Source organism: Phasianus colchicus, chromosome 2 (genome assembly GCF_987193195.1).
Source record: "Phasianus colchicus chromosome 2, bPhaCol1.hap1.1, whole genome shotgun sequence".
Classification (NCBI taxonomy): domain Eukaryota; kingdom Metazoa; phylum Chordata; class Aves; order Galliformes; family Phasianidae; genus Phasianus; species Phasianus colchicus.
Window position 1 is genome coordinate 37,695,762 of NC_143437.1, and position 26,522 is coordinate 37,722,283.

Here is a 26,522-nt window from a genome sequence, read left to right on the forward strand (position 1 = left end):
GTGAGGAATGTTTAAAAAAGAAACAACAACCAGGCTATAGCAGAGGGTTGAAACTAGATGATTTTTGTCCCTTCCAACCCAGTGTGATTCTGAAATTCTATGATTCTATGACTTTCAGTCCAAAAAATACAAGCAGCTATCGGAGAAGGTGTAGAATATGTCAGTAAAAATGTAAACCTCTGTTTCTAAAACGAAGTGGAAGTATCAAAGCTGTCAGTGGTACCAAATACTAAAAAGCAGCTTCTAGTTTAAGAAAGTGTTCATTGTGTCAACAATTTTCACATGGTTTCATCTTTTCTTATAACAATCACCTGCATGAAGAACTCTCTCTTAGTGCTTATTCTTCATCAGGCTCATGCCTTAGATTTTGTCCTGCAGCAAAGACTGGGGGAGAGCCCATCTCTTCTAGAGTGCAAGCAATCTCCAAATCAACAAAGCATCCATGATTCATGAGCTTCTCCCTCTGATTAGATTGGTCAGCCACTGCTAGAAGTTTCCTCTCTTCTGCTGACAACTGGCTTTGCTGCAGCTCTCCAGGCAGCTTGAAACATGGGCTGCTCCTGGTACAGCCCACACGCTTACTAATGATGAAGGAAAAGGGATTAATGAGCACATAACTTATCTTGTTTGCTAACCAGGCTCCCTGCCCAGAGCCCTTGCTCAAGTCAGAGAACTACATTCTCTTCTTCCAGCCCACTTGGCTTTCCAAGTACCACCCCTGAGAGAGATTTCTGTTTCAGAGTTTCCAGTGGGCAATCCTGATCTTTTCATTTCAGGTTTGCCCTTAAGATTTGTTTTCTCAGTGTGCTGAGTGGGTATCCCCTGTACCAGGGCTGCTTGTGTATTTTCCTTTAACTTTGCTTGGAGTAGGGATGTGAAATCTGCCTGTACGTGTCTGCTTGGTTCTGTGAGATTAAATGTGAAACATGTGCATGAAATGAGCAGTCAGCTGCACACTCCACATGACTCATAGTCTCTTTATGAAGCTACTGTAGCTACTCAGGAGAGCATTCTTGTATATTAATTTCAGTGCAAAATACCTGGTGGGACTTCAGGAGCAGTTCAAGATTCTAATGAAAATTCATTTTTTCAGTATGTGCAAATTTTAATCTCATCACCTTTCAGTGCTTTTTAAAGGCATTTGTAATTCTCTAATAAACTGTGAGCAGTGATGAAGGAAGTCCAGATTTAAGTCACTACACAGAGAGTTCTTCAGAGTTTTTTGATGTACTTCTAATATTTAAAAGAAATCTGATAACATTTACCTTGTATTACCCCAAATATTAATAGACTGCTTATCAGGTTCAGGGAAGAACACAGTTAATTCTTTTTTATTGGCTTTAGGATTATTTTTACTAAAACTACTCAGGATAGGAGTTTGCAACAAAACTCATGTAATTTTGTATTTATTTTTCTTAGGGAAAATGAAACACATTGTTTTTAACATATCTGCCTGCAAATATGCTGTTGGATATATTATATATGTGTTGATAATATAGTGAATTTCATCAGGTTTCTTCCCCTTATCTGTATATGTCCTTACAAAATTGTCTCTATCTCATGGGAGAGTGTATGGAAACCACTAGGTCATGGCCCAAACCAGTTTTGGAGCACCTGGTGAAGGGATGTAGTCAGCCCTGGGAGCACAGGTGGATGCAATTCACCTGTGTGAGGGAAGGTGGGATCCTGGGTCCCTAACTTCATTGAAGGGCTGGCAGCCACAGGGGAAGCATCTCCACACAGAGATTGCCTCCTTTAAAATGTTTGATGAGCCCTGATTTTTGGGAAGGGGTGAGTGATTTCTTCTTTATTACCAGATTGTGACCTCTGTCTTTCTTGAGTGATCCAAACCTCATTTAAAGTGGCTGTATTTACTATTACCTATCCTTACAGAGAGGTTCTTTCTTCAGTAGAACTGTGTTTTGCTAGTTGCTGCAGTTTTAGTATTTCTCATGAGGTGCTTCAAATCTATTTACTGTTTCTCAACTAAAAAAAATTACATTTCCTATGATATCCATCTATAACCTCAATGTAAAAACTGCTCTGCATGCAAGACTCCTTGCAGATACTCACAAAATATCAGTAGTGATGTACACTGTTACAGGGCAGAAAGAGAGAGTTGTGCTTCAAGAAATTGCTGTTCTTCATTTCTAAAAAGGTCATGGGAAGTTTCTTCAGAAACATGTTTTTATCTCATAGCACTGTTTGCTTATAGTGGGTGGTAGAGGTTGACTATGTATATGTTTGCTATTGCTACTTCAGACTGTAAGGCTGTTTCTTCTGCTTCCTGTTGCTACACAAAACGAGTTGGCTCCTTGATACCCCAATTCTGCATTCCCTTTAGTAGAAATGAAGAGTTAAAAAGAAAAGACGTTGTCCGCCCTCTCGTTGCTCAGTGGCAGTGGTTAATGTGCAGATGTGCACATTGCAGACATACTATGGCCAGAAGAAAACTGGAAAATTGAGCTGTTGGAGGCTGTCACTTGCCAGAAGCTCAGAACCTTGACAGCCCTTGAGGGGACCTCCACTGCAGAAGGCACTATGCAGCTCATTCGTTTTCTTGCAGCCTTTTTGCTCTGAGTTTGTGGCAGAGGGATTCAGTATCCAGCTTCAGAAAAGGTAGTTAGGGCAATCTCTGTATGGAAAAAAAAACACCTTCCTCTGCATAAATATACTTATCTGACACCTCTGTAATAATTACAGTATATGAAGTCCACCTACCAATGCTTTCAGATGGACAAAGGGATGCAGAGACAAGGCACTATCTCACATAGTTCTGTACTTCTCCATTTAAGCACCCTATCTACAACCTGACCAACAACAGCCTGTCTAGCCCTTGAGCTCTGTTCAGACTCAGTTTGCATGTGCCTTCACCCAGAGTTCCAGCTAATTCTGGTCATAGGTATAACACATAACACACATGAAAGCTGCTCATTCTGGATTTTGGAAGACTTTGCTCCTATTTTTACAGCATATATATTTTATTTTTCTCTCTGCACTGTAACATATGGCGGAGAGGTTGGAGAAGTTTTTTCTTGTTCTTTGCTCACACCAATGCTCCTGTGTGCTTTCACCATGATGTGGAAACACAGATTTCTAGTGGTCTGATATTTATCTAGGTGAGAAATGACAGAATACAACTCTTAGGAGCCAGTGGTAGATCTCATGTATATTGAGGCAGTCTGCATGATGATCTAAAGTGCTGTTCACGTGTAAGTCATGCAATGAAGTCATTCATTTTAAAGGTTGCATTCTCCTAATGCATGACAGGTTATATACGGTGCCATTAGTTGTATATCACAAGACTTTCCTCTTTTGCAGCAATGCGTGTAGCATTTTGGCTCCAGTACACAACCCTCATCACAAAATGAGCTTCCCTACACTGACTGTCTGCCCTAGTACAAAGACCATTACTGGCACATCCGTACCTTTGATTCTTGCTGGTCCCTCTGGAGCATGCTCCCCCTGTTTTATGTGAAACCCCAGGATCAACTGTCTTGTGTCTCTAAGGTTTAACACTTAAAAAACATGGCTCTTCAGAAGCTCTGGGTGGTTCAGCATAGAAGGCTTTCTACTTGGGGCTGATAGCAGAAGGCAAACAGAATGACTCACAGTTTACCAACCTCTGTTTTCTGCAGAATCAAAATCAAGTAAAATGCAGTGAGTGGCTTCCTGTTTAGCTGATACTCAGAGAAGAAGAATTGCGTCCATTACTTTTGCAGGGCTTAAGGGAACAATTTACAGTTGAAAGTCTTCATGTCTAATCTACAGCCTATCTAAAGTCTTGATTAAATCTTGTGCTCACACTCTTCCACTTGTTTTCTATTTCTCCCTTACACTATAATAGCACAACAATCTCCAGGAGAGAACCTTTACAGTCACGCAGCTCTGGAGCAGGTGCTTTATTTATTGCTTCAGTCATTGGAAACTGCCATTGGTTTTTGGGCCAAAATGCTAAAAGAATGATTTTATTTTCAGAAAAAAAAAGAGCATGCTATTTGTCCAAGCAAGGAAAAAAGAATTCTAAGATCTCATTGTGCCTAACTTTGTTTCTCATTCAGTCTGCATTTTTTAGTTTGGTTTAATTTTGTTTCTGCTTGAATGTTTTTTGTTTCATTCACAGATGTTTGTCGTTTGATGTATTTTAAGGTCTCTGCTAAAGTTTTTCTATCAGATAGGAAGAAAGGTGTTCACATCACGAGTATCCAGTGCTACTTCTAGTCTTGGCACAGGGCATGTCATGAGGACTGGGGAGGTTCTTTGAGCCCCAAATATCTGTTAATCTTCTCTATGACTAACAAGTAAAACCTGGAGAAAAGGGCTCCAGGTATCTTAAGGTGGTATGCAGCCATGTCTCACTTCCCATATTTTACTCTTTCTTTTCAAAACTTTTTTGATTCACAATATCTTGGGCTGTGGAGAAAAAAAAACTGACTTTATTGCCTCAGTTTTGCTTTATTCTCCTGCAGAGCCTGAGGCACTATGCTTAGAGGCAACTTTGATATCTGCAGAATTTCTTCTGCCTGGAATCAGCTGAGGTCAGGAGGTCTTGGTGTGACTGAATGGATTGTTCATGTGTCAGACGTGACGTCCTGGATCTGGCACACACCATTTTCCAGAGCCAGCTTCAGCAAGGGCGTGGATCTGAGCAGGATCACGATATTGAATGCTGCAAATGCCTCTGGGGCCATTCTCTCTCCTACTGAGAGCTCCTTTCTGAGATGAGCTGCCTCATTGTTCTGTTAGTGGTGATTGTTAAACGCTTAGGTGACTCTCTCAGACCCAGTCTGGAGGGCCAGTGTTGGGTGGTCTTGGTCCCCCCTATTGTGAATAAATGTTACTTTTTTATTGTAAATAAGTATTTTTTTCCCCCCTTATTTGAAAGAAATAATCAATATTTAAAAAGCTTCTCATACCAGTTAGCGTGTAGTGTTTATTTTGACTCCAAAGATATCTTTGATGGACAGGCTGGGAGCTGAACACAAACGTGTTTGTAAAACAAACTATAAAGTCTGCTGAGTTTGTAACAGGCTTATGGTGCCAGCAGAGGCAATTCTAGCAGATAACCTGTTGTAATCAGAGTTCTTCATAACAGAAAGTAGCTTATGAAGCATTTTTAGATCAGCTTCTTTCCTTTTAGGATAAAAGGATGAGCCTTCTTGCTCATCAGTAACAAAACTGATGAGTGGAGATGTGTGTGTCATGATCAATGGATATTTCATGTCGTATCAGTGAAGATGTCCAATGATGTTGCCTACAGAGCAACAGCAGGTAGAAGAGATCAAAGCCAAACAGTAGTGCAGATGTATTATTAGACGGAGATGCTAAGTTTGTCAAGAACAGAAAGGATGACAGTGCTCACAGCTATCTCTGTTTGAAATATACTCAGCTCTTATACTTTCATTCCCGAAATAACTAGGAAATTCTTTTTGTATAGAAACTAGTACTTTAAGGTTTTTGGAATGATTAATGTCCAACTGAGACTACAAATAGAAAAAAGGTTGGCAAGCGCTCTGAATCTCTGAAATTAGTACGTAACGCATTTGATAATATTGGGGGAAACTTTGACAAGCTCACTTGCAAAAGCTGGAGCCCCTAACTTCAGGGACAGAAGAACTACTTTTTAGAATGCGAGAACATCATCCTTTCTGTCTTCTCTTTGACCAGTGAGGAGAGAATGGAAATGATGTCTCTGTAGAAGTTAGACCAGTGGTCAGGGCTGTGATTTTGGAAGACCTTTGCCACTCAAATATGTTTACTGGATTCCAGCACTGCTCGTTAGCTAGAGGTGATTGGAGTAAGTGTGACGCCAGCTTTATGGTCTTGCCTGAAGAGCTGGGATTTCAGAATCATTCAGTGTTTTAGTTCCAGTTACTACTAAGACATCACACGAAAAAGATCTGTGTAGCTCTCCAGAACCTACAACAGCATCTGGTCCTCTGCAGCAGTACTGGCAAAAGAGCTGATGTCTTAAGATAAGGAAACTGAAGGCAGTGTTATTATTGGTTATGGTTTCACTGAGAGTCAGGGGAAAATAGTAGTTAAAAAATGTTTTCTTTTACATTTAATTTTTAACTAAGTAGCTGGAGCCTGAGATAGAATGTGCCCGCATGTGTGTATTGGCTATGGATGGAAAAGTTACCAACACTTTCATCCCTTGAAATCAATATTGTATCTCGCCTTGTCTGCAGTGGGAACAGTGGCCAAAAATGCAAATCCCATCTGAAAATTATAAAAGAAACAAAGAATTGCAGTATGCAGTAAAACCTGACATGGCTGTGATTCAGAAAAGCACTCAGTGCCCTCCAGGGAAGAGAATCACATAAAAGCAAGGGACGTTCTCAGTGTTTCAAACCCTCTCAGGAAAACCAATTACCATTTTAATGGAGTAGGAGTATGTATTCTATACCATCATGGACTTTTTCCATCTTTGAGATTTTTTTTTAATAATCACAAAAAATTAAATAAAAATAGTGCTGCCTCTTTCTTTCTTTTCATATATGCCTTTGTCTCCACAGCTGATCACTGAGCCCTTTTCCCCTCCTCAGAAAGCAACAGCTGTTGTGAATGTCTAATCAGATTGCCCAGCTAATTAGTAATTTTAAATGGACTAGGTTGCTTTTTCTTCCTCTCTGCCTTGTGATTTCAGTGTCAATGACTTACTGAAGTCCTAATGAGGGAAGATGTTACATAAATTTGGGGTAAGAAGGGTGTTCGTTTATTTTCCCAGCAGAGCTCACAATTAACGTATGCCATGCGTAGAGGCATAGCTTCATTTAACTCAACTCGGTCTGCCCACTCTTTACTGAAATGAGTAAATCTTGCTTCTCATTCAGCGTGTCCTGTTGTGTTAAATGTGCCATAGCGATTTAAAACTGGCAGATTCTGTAGGCGTACAGAGTTGTTATCAGACTTTGCATGCTCGTGAGACATTCCTCCACACAGTACCGTTAATTTAAGGCAACACTTCAGTGGTCTCGCTTGTCCTTTCAAAAGTGTTTTCCAAGCCATTTCCTTGCAAATAAGCCATTGAAAATGTAATTTTCCCTTGTTTCTTGTTGTTGTTTTTCTGTAGGGCACTGTTTTATTCATGGTGTGGTCACAGCTAATAGGGGAATAACTGCCATCTGTAAGGATTGTTTATAAATAGCTGGGAATCATTGCATTTTAAAACCATGTCTCAGGATAATTTCCTGACATTAATTTTGAAATGATAGTGATTTTTTTTTTTTTTTGAAGATTTTCCCCTAAAACTGTGTTGAGTTAGTTAGTTAGTTTGTTAAGAATGAGATTTTTAAAAGAAGTGCATTAAATTAAAAAGGTAGTAAATGGAGATTGACATCTCCAATCTTTTCTCTGATCACCTCTGCCAGCCAGTGCTGGCAAGTAGGAAAACGGATTCCAGAGAAAAAGGACTTGCATATTTTGAAAGCACAACCAAATGTTTAAGCAGGTTGAAATGTATGAACCTAATGTCTTCAAGAGTTAGCAGCTTTTAACAAATGTATGTTTGTGGTTTTTACTTTTAGAAAATGGGCACATCATCAGCTATCTTTCTGGTGGAAAAGTCCTACATTTTGCATGTAATGCCAGCGGGCCTTAGAATACAGAGGATGATTTAGCTCACAACTGCTGGGGGGATAAAGAGTGTTTAAGCTTCTCTGTATAAATAGCAGGGCCCTGTGAGCCATGAATCAGTCTCCCTATAGAAAATAATGACATTTGCTTAAAAAACACAGTGTTTCTGTAAATACTAAATATTCATTTATCTTTTAGCTTTCTGTTTTTTGAGACTTTAGGGCTTTCATTTTCCATGCTTTGATCTGTGACTCTGAGGATATGAGTAACTCTTTAAAGGGAAATGAAGTTTCTTCATTGACCACATGAATGCAAGAGCTGGGCTTTTATGAAAGATAATTCAATATTATGAAATTAATGATGAACCCACCCGAGCTGGCTTAACTGAGAGGACAGGTTTAGAGCATGCAAGGCACCGGAATGGATGGAACAAAGGGAAGATGAATGATTCCAAGCTCTGGAGTCACACTGCAACATTCACATACTGCACTCAGAGTTCATCTTAATTGTTTTTTTTCTCACAGACGCTAAGCAAATGCTTTCCTAAATGCACCCTTTTAAGCATAATTTGTTTGGGTACACTGATAGGTTCACCTTATATAAATAAGCTAAATTTCTGTCTATCTGATAATTTCTATCCACTTACTGTCCTCAAAACTTCTTTTTGTGGTCTTTTAGATAAAGGTTTGGTACTTCTGCGTCCCTCACTTTATCATTAAATTACACTTGCTGGAAATGTGCTCTTGGTTTAATAATGCTTAATACAAAGGTACACGCACTTCTGACCCATGTGCAGAGGTCAGAGTTGTGGTTCAGAGAGGGAAAGAGCTTTCTTTCCTTTTGTAAGAAATGTCCCCACTGTTGGCATTGCAGATGCAGATGTTCCTCTGTGACTCAGTAGTTGAGACCTGCTGATCTGTTAGCTAAGTTCTTCAGAATGGACTTTGATTAATCTTTATTCAAATTTAACTTTCTCTTGGAAATTTTAGCTGTTTGCTTTCTGTTGTTGCCACGTTTGTGGCTAGTGTCTTAAGATCTACATCAGAATAACAGGAAAATGAAAAATGACATTAGTATGGATTTTTGTTTGGCATCAGCTAGCTGTATCATGATTCCAGCAACAGCTGAAACAGCCAGATATGTATGTATGTGTGTGGTTCCTTGACCATATCGTTTTTTGCACAATAAATCCATTAGTGCTGATTGCTTCCCTTACTCTAAATGGCCTTGCTTTTTCAGTTCATTTTGCTACATCTAAATGTAATTCAACAAATGGCCTTCAGTGCAAACCGAAAAGGAAGGACATGAGTGTATTATATAATTTAATGCATTAGTCAGAAACTAGCAGATGAACTTGTTAAGGGTGAGTCATGACTTTATTGCCTGCATCATCTCGATGTAAAAAGGATCTCCATGGGTTTTTTTTGCCTCCAACCTTATTTATTCCGTCCTGCTCTGTATGCCAGAGACCTTCTCTGTGCATGGCTAGGAAGGCATCGTATGGAGGAGGCACCTGCTTTTGCTCTGAATACAGCATGCATTTTTAATTGTACCTGCTCATTTTCCTACCTGTAAAACCTCACATTTTTGTTGTTTTTCATTCTGAGCGAATTGTAAGCATGGCTTTCAACACAGGTTATGGTTAAAGTCTACAGGGACATGTTTGATGCTTTATGACATGTTGCACCACGGTGCCTCGTGGCTCTGCAAACCTCAGGCCTGGCTGCCAGGGCAGGAAACAAGCATGACACCTCATCTCGGGGCAGGCTGCCCACGTGCTGCAAATGCTCTCTTGAAGGGATAATTTCAGTTTCCAAATTATTCGTTGTTTTATGGTGGTGCCTCACCTTGGGCTTGGTGTGGAGCCCACAGCATAAAATCCGAGCTGCTCTCACAGCAGTTCACGCACTGCCTTGTTGTGCAGCAGCTGAAGCCAGCCAGGGGAAGGCATGATTTTCCCCATGACCCAGACTACTTTGTGCATTTTTTGAAGTGCTTGTGCACTTCTCAGCACCCAAAGTTGCACACTGTGCCTAAGCAGTTGCAACACCTCACTGCTGCCGGAAGCAGAGGCCTTCCTTCCTCCTCACAGCCCTCTCAGTGCCCCTGTTACCTGCTGTCCCGTTCCCAGCCCCCTCCTGCCCAGCTGAGACTTTCTGGTGCCAGCACAGCCCTACGGCTTGCCAGCACAGGGTCAATAGGAGCAATAGGCTCCTTCTCAGGGAAGAGGTTGTCAGTTTCTTCTCAAGATTGCAGCCTTTATGCTGTCTCTTCAAATATCCCCTAAAGCAAGAGGCAAAGCAGCTGCTTAATAGAGTAGATCCAACAGACCCTTCAAGGTCAGATCTGTGAGTCAAGCTCTTTCTTATTACCAGGGCCACGCTGAGGAATCTGTTTTTAAGGCACTTAACCCTCCAAGCAAGCAGTGCTATCAGAAATAATTGCAGTGATGCAGTTCCCTTTTCAAAACAAGCCAGCATTTGTTAGCTCAATGAACACAGGTGGCAGTGCCCTTTGATTAGAGGGCCTGGGCAAAATCCAAATCATGTCTAAGGGCATGTTCTGCTTTTCCCAGTTATGTCCTGCTGCTTTCCATCTCTGTCTCTCTCTCTCTCTCCTTCTCTCTGTGCTTCTTCTTACACATCTTTGCCTCCTATGCTCTGTCCTTTAAAACTTCAAGTTCCAAAATCACTCGTCAGCTCCTGGACCTTCTGTTATCTCCACCACAATGCTCTTTCCTCAGGAAAAGCCCATTCAACCATTTCACACCAGACTTCCCTGGGTATGTTTGCTCACATTTTACTTTCTGTAGCTGAGGGTAGTTGTTGACTGCTGACCCACCTCTCCTCTCACCAGCAGCACATGGGGCATAAGAGAAACAAAAATGTAGATCAGAAAAGCAACACCCAAAGCCCCTCATTCCTCAGAGATCTTTTACTGAGTTACAAAAGGACTGCCAAAGGCCCCCTGAAATTTTGTATGCAGCAGTAAGTTAAATATTTCTAATTCATGTGTGCTAATGGAAAAACATTTTCATAGTCTGCAACCAATCACTTGCATCCTGGAAGTGCAGAATCTGGCTTACTGAAATGAAGGATGTGACCTCTTGTGCCTAAATGCTCTTCATGGTCTTTGTGAGGGCTTTGTGAAAAAGGTGGTCTTGTTCACAGCTAGCCAAGTCAGCAATAAGAGTAGGAGAATTATTAATGATTGATAAGCATGTGATTGATAATGGGGTAATGATACCCCATGTGTACACAGACAAGTCCCAGACAGCAGTGGGTGGGATACCACAGGCAGTATGCAGGGCCTCTTAGCATCATCCTAATGATATGGGCAGGGGAGCATTGCTTGGGGAGATTCTTTCCTTCAGTGTCACGTAAGGATGAAATTCCTTCCAGTTTTGGCACATTTGATTTCTTCCTTTTCTGCCCATATCTGTGGTGACAGCAACAGCATGTGCAAGGGAGTCCTTGACTCTGGGACATCTGTGTCCACATGTGGCTGTGTTGAGCGGAAACTTATGTTATGCAAACAGTAAATCCTATTGACTACAGGCAAAGAAGAGAACTGGTTTGCTCTGGGATGTGGCCTTATGGCATGTAGTCATTATCTCCATTTCAGCCCCACCTCTGAAGCAGAGGCTGCTTTCTTTATACTCACAGCGTAAATACTGGTGGTTGCACATTAATGCCCTCTCTGCCTTTGCAGCAGCAAGATATGTCAGCTCCTCATAGTCTCAGCGTGCATGCTGTGTTTGTGTCAGCCGGCAGCAGTATTTGTGCTAATGTGGGTCCCACCTTAGCCTGTCTGAGGGAGATAGAGAGCCTGAGAGACCTCTTAAAAAGCACTGTGGGCATCCTCTTCTAGGGCAGGGAAGGACAGTTGTAGGCTCCCATCACAGTGCAGGTCTGCAGGCTGCTGACATTCTGGGCACAGGGACCCTTCGTATCTCTGAACGGCTCGCCCCAGTGCTGCGGGCTGCCAGGAGCCAGAGATACAAACACATGAGCAACAGTTCTGTGGGGTCTACTCTCTTTGCAGGAAAGATTTGCATGCTCTCCTTATAGAATAATTGTGGAGCATGGCAGGGTTATCAAAAGTAGTTCACACTCATTTTTAAAAAAATACTTTCAGAGCCTCTTTCTTTTCTAATTCTGAAGGAGGATTACTTGGCTTCCCAAGTATATTTTTAAAACATCTTCTTTGGCCATCCATAGGACTTATATAAATAGCTTCAGTAGAAAAAAAAAAAAATTGTTTGAAAGGAGGTTACTAATAATGTTGAAATCATCATCTTAAAAGGTATTTTCTCTCTTCCTCTCTCTCTAGTTTTATAAACAGCTTCTATGCTAGGTAGCTACTTTTTGCATTAAGAAGACTCATTACTGCTGCTTGGCTCTCTGCAACTTTTCATTGCTTAACTCCTTTTGATCATTAGGAGCTCTTCTGTTTATTATGTCTGTATCGTTTAATGAAGCAGCTCCGCTGGGTGCTGTTAAATCTGCTTCTCTTCAGCAGTACTGCTTGGTGACTGGCTTCTCCTGTCTGTGCATTTGCATTTAGGGGATGTGAAGAGAAATCACACACATCTCAGCCAGAGGTGTAGCCTGCAGTTGGTGTTACAGTTTGTGATAGTGCAGGGAAGATGACTACCCTAACCAGAGGCTGAGCCCAGCCCACTTCTTCCATATGTGAGCCTATGTGGTGGGACTCTGCATGGGTAGGTGACTATCCTAGGCACAGAATGTGCTGGAGGCTTGGCATGGCCCTAGGAACCTGCTGGCACCATCACAGCTCCTGCTGAGAGCCTTGGCCTGAGGGATGTGCACAGGTATAAGCTGTCTGAGAAGAACTGACACAGGAGTGCCAACCTCTTTGGAAGACGCTGATATTTGAAGAGTATCAGAGAAACTAAAGGACACAACGGGAGTCCTGCTCTGCTAGGGCATCACAGCACGGAGAGCTATTTTTTTTTGCCTCTTGTGCTCTGTTTGGTCTATTAGCCTGATTACAGTCTGTCACGCACACAGCTACTATGGAAGTGTGCATGTAAATATTCACAGAAACAAATACACAAGCTTTGATAAACACACCTCTGCTCAATGAACCTAACTAGTGTAAATCACTATAGATATTAAGAGCAGGGATAATAAGCAGAACTTTTTCCATTTGTGTATGTAGCAGATATCAGAAAACTTATGTTCTTTGTTCCGATAGCAGTCTCTATAGCATATGCTAACCAAGTGGATTAACACATTGACTCTGCTGCAAAGATGGAGGAAAGGAGGAGTTTTGTTAGGATGTTTATTCTTGAAAATGAGAATTTAATCCTTAAACAGAACAGAGAAGGCCTTGAATGTAATCAGTAATGCTTCCGAAGCTGGAGTGCCCAGGACCTCCATCTATCTACCACAGAAATGCCAAAGGCTGTGTGAACCATGGCCAGATCCAAGCATGCCCAGCACACACCTATGGCTCCTGCAGTCTTGAGGATCTCCCCTCTCCTTCTTTCTCTCCCTCCCCTCCCCTCTTCCCCTCCCCAGGACTATTACTATGGTGGAACAATGCAGAAAGAGCTGAGTTTCTATTGGACATTACTTGAAGTGGAAAGTACCAAATACTTTTCTAAACATACTTGACACGTAGCAAACAGAAGCTTCTAACATGTTGTCATTTATTTATCTTCCATTTGCATGCTGGCCACACTGCTACATGGAGCCTAGTGCTTACTTACACCAAGGCCTCTCTGCACCACTTCAGCATTAAATTTGGGGGACAAGATCTCAGTCTGACTGAGGATGCTCCTGTGCAGTGTCTGATTACTCTGTGTCCCTCTGAAGCTGAAGTCAAGCTAGCACATACTGCTCCTTTGCTGGAGGCTGCCAGGTGAAGATACTGGCAGAAGTGCCCAGCAAGATCTTAGAAATAAAACTTGATCAATAGAAGAAAGAGGCAAAAGGGAGCAAGCAAATCTAATTATCTTCAATACTGTAATTACTCCCTGGCATTCTTAGGTTCCTTTTAGACAACTGCATCCTTCCCCAAGAACAGAGATAAGGCATATGATATCTGATGCTCGGCACAAGCTGGAAAGTTCAGAAACTGACTCCCGGGCCTTGTGTCCACTGGAGCCTGGCTAACTCTTTGTGTTTGTGTTACATTTACTTGATCCACAGCTCAGATTACAGCTCCAAAAGAGAGCACGTAATGTGATAAAATGGAAGTTTAACTACATCAAAAAAATTTGCATCTTTTGTGCCTCATCTGTCTCTGGGTGAACTGTCACAGCTTGGCTTAAATGAAAACTAAAAGAAACCTAAATCTTCTACCCATTCAGGGTTTGTCTGCTCATACTGACTATACTTCAGCTTTTCTTTCATTTTCTATCAACGTTTGCAAAAGGGATTTCTTTTACTTACATTTCAGGACTCTTTTTTTCATAGATAGGCTTTAGATAAACTCACCAGCAGGCAAATGCATAGCAGAAGAAATGCATGACTTAACCTATGAGTCACATGTAACAAATAATGAATTATGGATGGCAGAATCAAAAGAGAAGTCACAAGGCCTATGCAGCATTTAAATCCTGTTTACAACTCCAAATGAGGGTGCTTAGATTCAGATCTTTATATATTTGCCTACAAGCAGGCAATATTTCAGTTTCCTAGGAGCGAGAAAGGGATGTCACCAGTTTCCTTTCAGCAGTTCCTGCTCTGTGTACCTTCTTATCCTGCCTATTAAAAAAAAAAAAAAAAAGAGAGAGAAACAGAAAAGCAGGAAGCCACAGGAGACGCAAAATCAATAAGCATCCTTTAGCTGAAATGTGGAGGACATGGAAAAGAGCTGCCACTGGCCAACCCATGCTGCAGGGATGTCACCAGAGCTGCCAGCAGCCAGGCTTTGCTGCAGCTGCTGACAGGCAGCACAGTTCTTCCTGGGCCCAGTAAGGCACTCCAGGGGCTCCAATTGTACTGTGTCTTGTGGTTAAGTACTCAGATCTGCTTTCCTAAAGCCTCCATTTGGTATTTCTTATGATCTTAACAAGTGTTACAATCATGCATCTGAAATTCATGTGTGGGCACAAGGAGACGAAACAAGAATCGTGCTTTGATTAGTTGTAGAAGAGTCTGGAGCTTGGAATAAAAGCAACACCACAGAATGAGGTCTGTCAGCCTTGGGAGCTGGGCTATATCTTGATATATATAGTGAAGATATCAGTGAAGATATCTTGCACCTTCTGGCAAAGAAATTGGTGTGATACTGATCTAACACTGTTGCTCTTCAAGGCTGTACTGACTGACATCTGCTCTGCAAAGAAAGCCTCTGTCTCCCTGTCAGCAGATGCAGAATCAGCTGATGCAGGGCTGCATTTAAGCAAGAGCAGTGTGAGGGGGTACACAGCAGATGAGGTGCTCACACTGGACAGTGTCCCTGGCTACCTCCTCAGCCAATTTCTTTGCCATCTGTCTGATATAGTACCTTCAGTTCCAGGCAGCTTCGCTGTCTTTTCTTCCATTTGTTCTTTTTTTTTTTTGCTATCCACAGTCTTTGCTTCCCACAGTCCATCCTTTCCTCCCCTGGGTAAAATGGTGATGTTCTGTTGCCTCCACTCCCTCCCTCCTTTTCACCAGTGGATCTGTTTGCAGTGCAGGCCCCTTGTGGCAAAGGCTCTCTTACGTGGAGTTTCTGCGGTGCCCACTACAGGGGTCCCAGTCTCCATTCTCTGTGTTAGTTATATATCTCTGTACGTGAACGGCAGTGCCCTTCCTCCCATATGGATGCAATAAGGTGATTTTGGCTGTTGCAGACACTGCTTCTGAAGGCACAGCTGAAATCAGATCTCACATGTGAGAGATGGCAGGTGATGAGCACCTCCTTCACACTCAGATCTGTGACAGCTCCCTTGTGCCTCCACCCCTCTTCTTCACTTACTGCAGCGCTGTGCTCCTCCATGCCATGTCTCCTGCAACTTGTGGAGCAAAGCTGTGCTTGTCTCCTTGCCCAAGCTGAGTGAGAGCCCCAGGCACCATCTCCTCAGGCTCCCAGGGCAGGTGAATCAGAAGTAGTGGAAAGCCACGCTGTTTCTCATCACAAGCAGTGCTGTCCTAGGCTGGTGGCCTCCTTCTGCTGGGGCTGACAAGCTTCTCCCCTGCCCGGAGTGAGAAAACCTCCTGCCTCTTCCAGCAGCACAGGCTGGCCCTACCTGTTGGAGCAGTGCTTTTGGGGCACTGTCTACAGGGTTTTAGGGCTTGGTGAAACTTGCCAAGCTTGCCTTGGGATTCTGGTGTCAGACAGTGCTGAGGCAGTTCGGTGACTCTCCCAGGACAAAGCAGGCACTGAGCAGCACGGAAAGGTGAAGGGAGGGGCCTTCATTTTAGCTATTACTGCTCTTGCTAATGTGCCGGGGCTTGGGGGTCTAACAGCAAAGACAAATGCTGGCCGTCAGGGTTCTGGCTTGCACAGACTCCAGGGGAAAATCAGTGTTCAGAAAGGCAGGCACTGCAAACCATGTTTTGCTTGTTAGCACTTGATTTTATTTGCTTCTTCATGTCACCTAGCCCGTGGCCTTCTTGGGTAGTTCAGGAAAACGGATATTTTGGCCTGTACCAGGCGGCTGAACCATTCTCATTTGGAGGCAAATTTCTCACTGGAAAATGCACGTGTCCTTAGCTGACAGATAGGAAACAAAGGCAAAGTGTTCCTCTGCTATGCTGAATGATTTCTTGTTGAAAATAATGCAGTTATTATGAGCTTGATTCATTACCTCTCTTTAGAAAATCATACACATTCAGAGATAATGATCTTTAATTTTTTATTTCACTTCTAAGTGAGTAGGTTTGGCCTGTTTTGCTAAGAACAGTAATCCTGCTCCTGAATACCATCTGCCCATTCAGACCATTCACGTAGCAAATTCAAGGCTGAAGCTTACAGCTTTAACTATCACATGATACACAGTCCCATGCCTCTTAATCAGAGCATCAAGTGATTTATTCAATGTGCTTTTTTATTTCCTGCCGCAGCCTGCCCTCTCTGAAGTTTCCAGCAGCTCACAGTGGCCTGCACTCACTGTCAGGGCTGGCTCCTTCCTGATAAGCAGGGCTGTTGCATACTGCAGCTTTTCATGCCTTACCTTGCTATGTTCATTTCTGTTATAATTTGAGAGCCAGCTGTTCTGTACTTAAATGACCATGACCTGAAAATGGCATCTCATCAGTGAGTCACGGCCAATGGGCATGCTGCTGGGTGCTTATCCCAGGCTCACTTGCAAGAAAAGTTATTTATTTATGTATCTACTTATAACTAAGCAGTAGTTAATTAGATGTATGCAGTCCACTTATTTGGTCAATTTTTCTGCTGGAAATGTAGCTTGGCCTAGTTACCCAAAGTTTGACCCAATGACTAGATTTTAAATCTGGAATTTTTGGCATCACAGATGTCACGGCTGAGATTTTGCAGATGTGTTGAAAGAACAATTCCAAGACCTCGACAAAGAACAATTTGGTCGATAATGGAGGAGTATTATAGAAAGCAGGAAAAAAGATTATCCCTGTGTCCCTGATTTGAAATGTTTTGTACAGGGCAGTGCATGCTTCTTTATTTCATAGATTTCATATCTACTGCAGTTAAGCCTTATGCACCAGACTCACATTTTGCGTGAAGCTGTTGTTTGATATCAGGAGGGAATCCTTCCTGAAGGTGTGCATTCCTGTACAGGTCTGTGAAACAAACTGTGGAGGGCAGTGGCTTTTAAGAAAACTGAACCAGGGACATAAAGGGAAGTCAGATCACTAACCTAAATTCAGCTGCCTTCTAGGCATGAAGGCTGAATAATGTCCTGAGAAGAGGGCACAATGCCATGTTTCCTTGGGAGAAGAAAGGCCTTAGTTTGACTTCTCAAATTAACAACAGGCAATGGCAGTGCACTGTACTCCAAAGGGCTTCTGAGTAGGTCCTGTGTGTAAATGCCATGTCCCCAGCACCGATCACAACCTGGTCTTATCACCCCAGATACCAATTTCAGTGCTAGAAGCACACAGATGGTTCCACAGACCTGTTACATCCGGTCCACAGTCAAGAAATTACAGACTTTTCATTTCTCTCCAATCACTAACATCACATTTCTGCCTTTCATTTCTACATTACAGACCTTCTTTCCCTGATCAAAGTGGTTTGTTTGTGAAAACTGTGCTTATGCAATCAGGGGTCTTGCCACATTAAAGATTTCCCATTGTGGACAGAGATCTTGAAAGCATTTTTTTCATCTTAGAAGTTCTTAAAGCCCTAAAGAAGAACATCTTTCATAGGCTGAACAGAGACTAAAGTTACTTTGGAAAAACTGGAAAAGCTGATCTCCTGATTGTAGCCTGCAACAGTGATCACAAGACCATCCCTCCTCCCACATTAGTAATAAAAAACAGCAATGAAAAAAAAAACAGAAAGAAACAAAGTAAAAAATCTCTCTTTAATTGTAGAACGCTTAGACTAAGTTTATAGATGTGGGTTGTTTCTTTTACTGTAGGTCAGGGTGCAAATACGGAATCTCCTTTCAGAATGGATCTTACCCTGCAGGCGCACACTTTGATTCTGGCCATTTTATCAAAATGACAGCCTCCATCTGTGTCCGAGTCACACTGTGTTTCTCTTTCAGCCCTACAAGCTGGTATAAGAGCTGTTACACCATAAAGGGGCTCAAGAGAGGCTGTTGTAAGAGCAGCAGAGCGTGCAACAGAGGATACCCATCCAGCCTTTGTTGACTCTTCAGCGATGCTCTGTACAGGTTATAAGCAGAGTACTGCAACAGCACTGGAGAAGCAGAGCCCCCCAGGATGAGTCATTTGTGTATCCTGTGATTGTGGTTTTATATACCAGCCTGCCAAGATAAAGATTAGCATCCTATGAAGAATGCTAAAAACTTTCATATGTCGCAGCTAAATCAGCACCAACTGTCTACACTGGTATCATCTTCTAATTTTTGTAACCTTCTTCATTCATCTCTTCTAGATTTTGTGTTACCAGGAACAGATATCTTGCTTTCTTACAGGGCCTAGTATTGCTGTCACTAGGCCAGGGGGGTATTGGTGGTGCAGAGGTGACACTTTGTCACACATGAAGTGTGAGTTTCTAAATGCTTTCAGCACAAGGAGGATGTGCTATAGCAGCAGGCATGCAAAGTGCATTGCACAGGGTCGAGCCTCTGGTCTCCTGTGCTGCTTTGTGAAAACCTCTATTCATGAACTGTCTGATCAAGTCAGCACCAGTGGAAGCAAACCTGACTTCACTAGCACACAGCAAACACCTAGAGGTAAGTGTCCTCCTGTGCCCACCGTGTCCATATCTGTTCTGTCTGTAGCCATGGTGACTTGGACACCACTCCCAGCTGCTGTAAGCAACAGCTTCTTCTTTCCAAATGGGATTCCTGTTATACTGGGGGAGGTGATGAAGTACTCTGATGTCTGATGGGTCTGGTCTACCATTAAATGGGGAGGTTGGTAGCCCCGCATGTGGCAGGGGGGTTGGAGGTTCATGATCCTTGAAGTCCCTTCCAACCCTGGCCACTCTGTGATTCTGTGATGGACTACTCCACTCAGTCATCCAGTACCAACACCAGTTTCAAGTCCTTTTCTCAGACAGGAGGTGAAGGCAAGCGATTGATTTTCACTCCCTCCTGGTCACATAAGAGCTGAGAAACAGCTGAGGTGATTGCAGGAACTGTGCAGGGAGAGACAGAGACATTAAGATCTCTCCCCAAATGCATGACATTATTGTCAGATACCTTTAAACAGCAGTCCGGTGAGATAAGTCCATGCTGTGCTAGAAACAGCTCTTTGTAACCTCTTGTAGATCCACGCTCTGACCATAAATCAACTCCTAGTCCCTGAATGAAGAATGGAACCTGGAGAAGTGCTGGATGAGAAGATGAGTGTATCTGTGTCCGATGAGGAGCTGGACACTTCTACACCACAGCTCACCAGTGTAACAAGAAGCATGGCAGTGGCCACCCTTTGATCCACTCCAGGTTCCACCGCAACATGCTGAGGCAGGGCAAGTGATACACCACAGCAGCAAGATGAGGCCCCCAAGAAACCTCTTCAGGAACTTAAAGTTGTGGCTTAATCCTCCTCCCCAGTAAGCACAGAGAACAGTGGCTGACACCCATCCATGTTGAGGCAGACATTGTAGGGCTTTTGTGGAAAGGCTGGGGCATGAATATCACATGACCAGGTACATTACATGCCCTAATAGGCCACGTATTCTCTTTTCACTGAACTACACTGGGATAATTGTTACAGCCTTAGCTGAGAATCGTACTGAAAATACACAACAAACATTGTGGCCAATTGTATAACCAGACATGATTTTAGCTGTGTTTTCAGCAAACTCTTACCAAGATGCACTGAAGAAAGTGGCTGAATAAATTTATGTTTACTAATACCTGACATCTGGTATCAAGTGCTCCTCAAGAAAGGAGCTGGAGTGCATCATCTATGTAGTTATTTAGAGCCATAAACACAGTAGCACCAGAAATGAGTACAGAGAAAATTCAGAGATTTGCCAGGAAATGGTGACTGTATTATGTTATGTTTGCATTTAAAGGCAAGTGTTAACAGACTCCTCTGATGGACAACCAACTTTATTTTTTAGTCAAAGCATAGACTTGCAAGCAGTGTAAACCAAAATTGTCTGGAAGTGTAACGAATATACTTGCAGGAAACCCAAGCACTTCCAGTGATAAAGATAGCCAGTACAATACCTAGTGCAATAACAACTGATGATCTGTGTGATGTTTTGTACTTTCTTGATGTATTGGCAGATAGCTTCATTCAAAAATATCAATATGCATTTTTTTTCCCTATTTGTTGCAGACCTAAGATAGTTTAAAATCATAAATACTCCAGGCTTTTGAGGTATCACAACCCTAAGCTGAGCTAACAAGAACATCCTGCAACCAAGAAAAGAAAGAAAGATCTTCTGTTCTTCAGGAATAACAAAAGGCATGGCAGTCATGATCGTTACACTCAGCCATGCAGCCACGCAGCCACGCACTGAGTGCTAATCAATAGAGACAGATTTAGAAACCAATGTAAGTCATTTCCAGTAACAGAGGTAAGCAGAGGGCTCAGAAATAGCATAGCAACAAGATTGTTCTGCCTGAAGAAAGCCACTGCCATCACTCCCACTCCAACGCCGTCAGCTGTGACACACACAGGCCGTGTAAATGATATCATTTCAGTGCTGAATGCGTGCAGCATTTAGGCTTTTCTACTCCCAAACTGCACATACTTGCAATCTGCTCTGAGTACCTGTTTAAAATGGTATTCATGTCAGGATTTGTATCCCATCTGGATGTGAGCCAGTATGTGGCTCTGTGACTTTGTACAGCACCCATATGGACCTGAAAGCCTGACACTCCTGCCCTCCCCCAATAGAGCACTTACATCTTCAAGGTGCAGATTGCTGGGCCTTCATCAGGTGGCTTTGCTGGTGCCCCATGCTATTGGGCATTGTAGCCTGAACCTCAGCACTGGACCACACTTGCTTCTGTATCATCTCCTTTTGTGCATGACTGTCTCATGCCATTTTTTGATACTAAACTTTCCACTATTTAAATCTCTCAAGGTCACTCTGCAGTTTTGGCTCTTATGTTAAAACAAGAGGGAAAGGTTTTGAAAGCACCATCCCTGTGGCTGTAGGGACTCTGGCAGGGCACTCCTTAGGAATATGACAGTAAAGAGAAGTGGCATGCGTCCATGAAGATCAAGTTTATGTGAATCACAAAAAATCATTAAGATAGTTACAGCTTTGAACCCATATTTCACACATTCTTGCAACAGTGAGTGTTTGTGAGCACAGCACATGCTGTGATGGAACACTGTCTTTGGCTAGAAACTCCAGACATGTAAAGCAGTACAAGCAGTTGCCACTCAACTTGGATATGTGCAATTTCACAGCACTGTTGCAGTTCACTAAAGAAACAGTGAACCCTGAGGATGTTGTCAAAGCACAAACTCTTTGCTGGTTATCAATAGATACTTCCTTTTCATGCCTGCATCCTTTCAGGGGCTATTTTGGAAAAGTGGAGGCATGTGCTCAAGCAGTTGATGCGTACAATGTTGTCACAGATGTGGTTTCAATTGAGCATAGAAGAAGCAAGGATGGTTTGTATTCAACGTCACTTCAGACTGTTTAGGGCAATTGCCTAGGCTCATCCCAGTGTGGATAGAGGGGAGCATTTTCAGGGGCCAGTCATCCCACTTATGCTACAAACATCTTTTAGTATACAATGCTTTGTCTTCTGGATCCTATCTCTCCCCAGTGGCCACAGAAGAATGTTGGTTTAGATTGTGTACCTAATTCATAGGGGAATTAAGTTGGATAAGAAAAACTTCATGCCTTGGGATTATGGTGGGTATTCAGTTTCCAAGCAAAACTCTAAAGAGCCATCAAAACTTTCATAAATGCCCAGGCAGATGTAAAAACAGATTTGTGACTGATTTTATGATAGGAAGATACTACAGCAACAGTACCAGTGTTGTTTTAGATTTCTGTGTTGTCAGACTGCAATTTCTGCTATAGTATTTCATTGCCTACTGTGCCAGGTTTTGCCTCCCTGAAACTGAGAAACAGTTTTCTCTAGGTATAAGAATAGGAGCTATGTGTATGCCTGGAGAATTTCCAAGAACTTTCCAAAACTGAGAAGTCATATTAAATAGTGGTTTTGGTATTTTAGAACAAATATAATTTTGTTGTTATGACTGGCAGAGGGGGATCCCATCCTTGCTGTCTATGATGCACAAAGGGAAGTTCAAAAAGAGACATCTAAAATAACACTCTTGGAAATATATCTGCAGATTTGAGTTGCATGCTTTGATGGCCCTAATGCTGTGATTAGAGAAATAGCATCAACTGGAGACCAGAGACTTTTATTTCAAAATCAGCTCAATTTGCTCATGCCTTTTGGCAATACTGGACAGAGTTCCGAGTTCTTCACACAGCTTTCTTAGTTCACAAATTTTGCCTTAAGGCTGAACTGTTCCCTTTTTCTATGCCTAGACGCAATGCTCCGGCAAACACAATAGAATGGCATATTGGAAAGCTTTCAGCCTCTTGCACCGCTTAACACAATCTTTGTAGCTGTCTGTGTTGTTTACTCAGACACCAGTAGTAAAAAGCATTCCTTCTCATCTTTCTTTCTTCGCTTTATTTTTTAACCCAATCCAAGCCGAAAGAAAGCAGCCTCCCAGTTGCAGACCTCTGCAGGAAAGGCTGCTTGTGTGAAGCTGAAATGGAGCCAGAGCACACCAGCAAGGAAGCTGTGATTTCATCCAGCAGAAACTCCGAGGCTTCACTGCAGCACTTAGTGAAGATGCAGCATCATTCTGGCCGGGTGCTCACCCAGTGCTAGCAGAGGAGTCTCCGAGAGGATGCCTGTGTGATTCTGTGCCACTGTCCCTTGCTTTGTAGCTCCAGCCCTCTGAGGAAACCAGGTATGCTCTGCAGGTTTTAAAATATTTTTTATTCCTTGGAATGATGCCTAATTTCCAAGGTAAGGATGAAGTGCATGGAAATGGGGAATACTGATAATACAAGGAGAAGTCACCAAGGAGGATCATTCCTCTTGTGGTGGAGCTGTGGCAGTCAGGTGTCCTGGGGGAGGAGATGCAAGAAAATGAGCCTGAGTGAGGTGGCTCGGCACTGCTGTGGGAGGGTTCAGATCAGTCTGCAGCCGGATAGTGGGAATCCTGAGAGGCTCCACGCCTGCTGTAAGGACCAAAGTGGTCAGGGGTGAGTAGCAGTTGCAGCATGAGCTGTGGTGCTTGTCTGGGGACTGCTCAGAGGTGAGTAGTGCTGTTGGCTTGAGATTTGTGCTTCACCTTGTGTCAGGCCAGCACTCATGGAGTGCTGGTGGGCAGCTGGTGGGGAGGGCTCAGGGAGCTGCGAGCTGGACTGGGGGAACACTGGAGATCGGAGCAAACACATTTGCACCAGCAAGATGCCGGGGTGACTGCTGAAAGCAGAGTAGTAGAGTAATGCCAACAAAACTGCAAACAGGACTTGGCCTTACAATCAGAAAAGAAGAAGGTTTGGCAGAGGGCCTGGAGGGGTGCTGTGCGCTAGCTTCTGGTTGTATAAATGTACGTTTCTCAAATATCTGAGCTAGTTTCTGAATGTGTGTCTGAAGCATTCTGAGCCTGTATCATCTTTCATGTGGAACAAAGAAACTGTTGCATTTCAGACAGCCACCTCCCTCAATTATTTAATGTAACTAAATACCTACCCTGCTCCGCAGACTTGCGTAAAGCTGCAAAACTGGCTCAGTTCCTTGCCTTGAATCAGTGCTATTTTCCTTTTCTGTAAGCTACATTATGGCATCAAATGAGTGACTTGGAGCAATGCAGGAGGCATTTGGACAAAGAACAGAAAACGTGACCAGGCAAGTGTGGAAGGGAGGGGACGCGATGCTCCCTGGACAGCCCAGCTTCAACGCGGTCTGCTGCTACTTGTGGGGAAGTGAGAGCATCTGAAATACGGCACACTTCGTGTTTGACAGTGAATCCAGAGCCATCGCCTGCTCAAGAATGCTCATCTGGTGAAAGTGCCTCTCACAGAAAGGCAGGTGTTATCAAAGGCTGAGTGTTATCAAAGAGGCTGCTCTGTGAGCTGTGTTTGTCCAAAGACAGACAATGCATACCCTGTGAGCTGCCCTGATGCTGATTTTTGTGCTCCTTTCCTTTCTCTGCATCATCATTCCTCCTTCCAAATCTGTTTCCTGTGCCAGAGATGAAGCTGTAAGTACCAGCAGGGAACCATGTCTCTGAACATCCTCACTAGAAGAGCCTTAGATAAATGTCCCTTTTGCCCTGCCAACACGAGCGCCTATACTCCACTGTGCTGGGTGGGGAGCAGGCTCTGAAGCACCTCAGGTCTCACCAATATCTCCAGCACCTGCAGGGCATTTCTGAGCAGCCCAAAAGGCACTCGGGTGCTGCTGTACCAGCAGGTGAGGAGCTCCAGAGGAAGGTTGCCTCTCCCTGGTCCTGCTGCCCCTCAGCTGGCAAGAGTTGCCATGAACACTTCTGGGTAGCACCTTGCATAGAGTCATAGACTCGTAGACTCACAGAATGACTTGGGTTGGAAGAGACCTTCAAGACTGTCTAGATCCAACAGTCCTGCGTAGATGGCTTTGTAGGGAGAACTGCTGCCACTGTTGTTTGAGTAATGCCAAGAGCCATCAGCAGGCTTTCTGTGACTAAATGTAGCATGCTCCACTGTTTTTTATGGAGATGGATGGCTGCCTCTGGAGAGGGAGACATCCACTGTTCTAATCAGAGAAAAAGCCTGTTAAAATTGAACATCTACCTCTGATGAATTTCCTTCTCCTTTCCAGCAGAGGTAATTCACTGAGAAGTTTGTCTCTCTCTTACTTGCTTTTTGCCTCTCACACTGCGGGCCAGAACATTTTGATTACTGCACCAGGGACTGGAGATGAAGCTGTTAGATTGCCAACCTCAAATCATGGGGGGAAATGCAGTCTGAGGGTTGTGCAGTAGCAGAATTGTTTTGTTTATTGTTAAGTTAGCAAAAATTACAGACTTTTTTGCCAGAAAATGATCTATGTTTATTAATTTATTCACAGTGTTGTGATTAACAGCTTTCTGCTGCCAGTCTGGCTGCTTATTTGTTTGCCTTAAACAAGCAAATGAGTAAATGAAAAACAGTTAAAATAGAGTACCATCATTTGTTTGTGAAAGACAGAAAGTTCTGCTGCTGAATCTTTCTAATGCTTCACTGATGGCAATAAAATGATGTTTAGAACAACCCAGCTGAAAGAAAGAGAGAAAGAAAGAAAATGGAGGGGAGGAAGGAAGGAAAATAGAGATTAGTACAACAAATGCTTTTTGTTTGTGTTTTGATATCTAACCTGAAATGGTCATAAAGGCTTGTAGAAAGTAAGAGTTCCCCATGAAGTCTCACAGAAATCTGTGCCTGGCCTTGTGTTGAACATACAAGCTATCTGGAAAATGAAGAGCAGCTTGAGGTGCAAGTGCTTCTGGATGATCAGTTTCTCTAGGTAGGTAAAATGAAGATCAGCTGGGAAGAAGATTTCAAGGTGTGTGTTATCTCTGAAGCAAAGCCCCCCTGCTGAAACAACCCAGATTTCACAGGCAAAGAGAGAAGTGCCAGATTTCTAACCCCCAGTGCTCAGGCAGAAGAGATCTCTGGATTATGGTGGGTTTTTTTTGAAGCTGTCAGCCCAACACTCAGTGGTAGTGAGGGAGTGTAACGTTAGGAATTATTAAGGAAAGCACAAAGAGGAAAACATAGCATAGAATGCTGGAAATTTGTTGGGGAAACAGCATCTTGAACATTGTCTGCAGCTCCAATTCTCTCGTGCTAAAAAAGAACAACAAAAGATATAAAAAAGGACAAGATACCTGAAGCAACTTGTACACCATGAATGATTAAACAGCCTGGGACTTGCGGGGAGTGGAACAAAAGGAGGGGAGATTTGACAGTGAATCCTAACACCACAGGCAGCACAGCGAGATGGACTAGAGAAAGACTTTTCTGTTTTACAACACAGAAGAACTAGAGAAAACCAACAGAAACAGGTGGGCAAGATCAGAAAAGATAAAGGGAAACATAAAATCTTTGTTATTGTGAATTGCAGATGAGCTTTTTGCAGTGGATTAGAAACATAAGGAGGTCTGTATTGGGTAGGAGATTCAACTAGAGACACAGGCGGACTTAAAAAGGATGTGTGGAAATGGCAGTCTGGCCTGCCTTTATTGAGATCTCTCCCCAGCTTCACTGGCTCAGCTTGAGAGCTCTTCCTTTGCATGTTTATTTACTGTAGAACAGGGTTTGGGCTGTGGACGTGGCACATGACAGTGTGTAACTGTAAGAGATGACCATCTGGTGTAATTCATACATTTGGTACT

General features: G+C 43.0%; 1 long non-coding RNA gene across 1 annotated transcript; it reads left to right on the forward strand.

The window, feature by feature from the left end:
- Positions 1–18,219: 18,219 nt before the first annotated feature.
- LOC149918963 (uncharacterized) lies at positions 18,220–26,522 on the forward strand. The gene is made up of 3 exons (XR_016464687.1): positions 18,220–18,883; positions 22,802–23,066; positions 23,939–26,522. It is a non-coding gene; the product is annotated as an uncharacterized LOC149918963 (long non-coding RNA).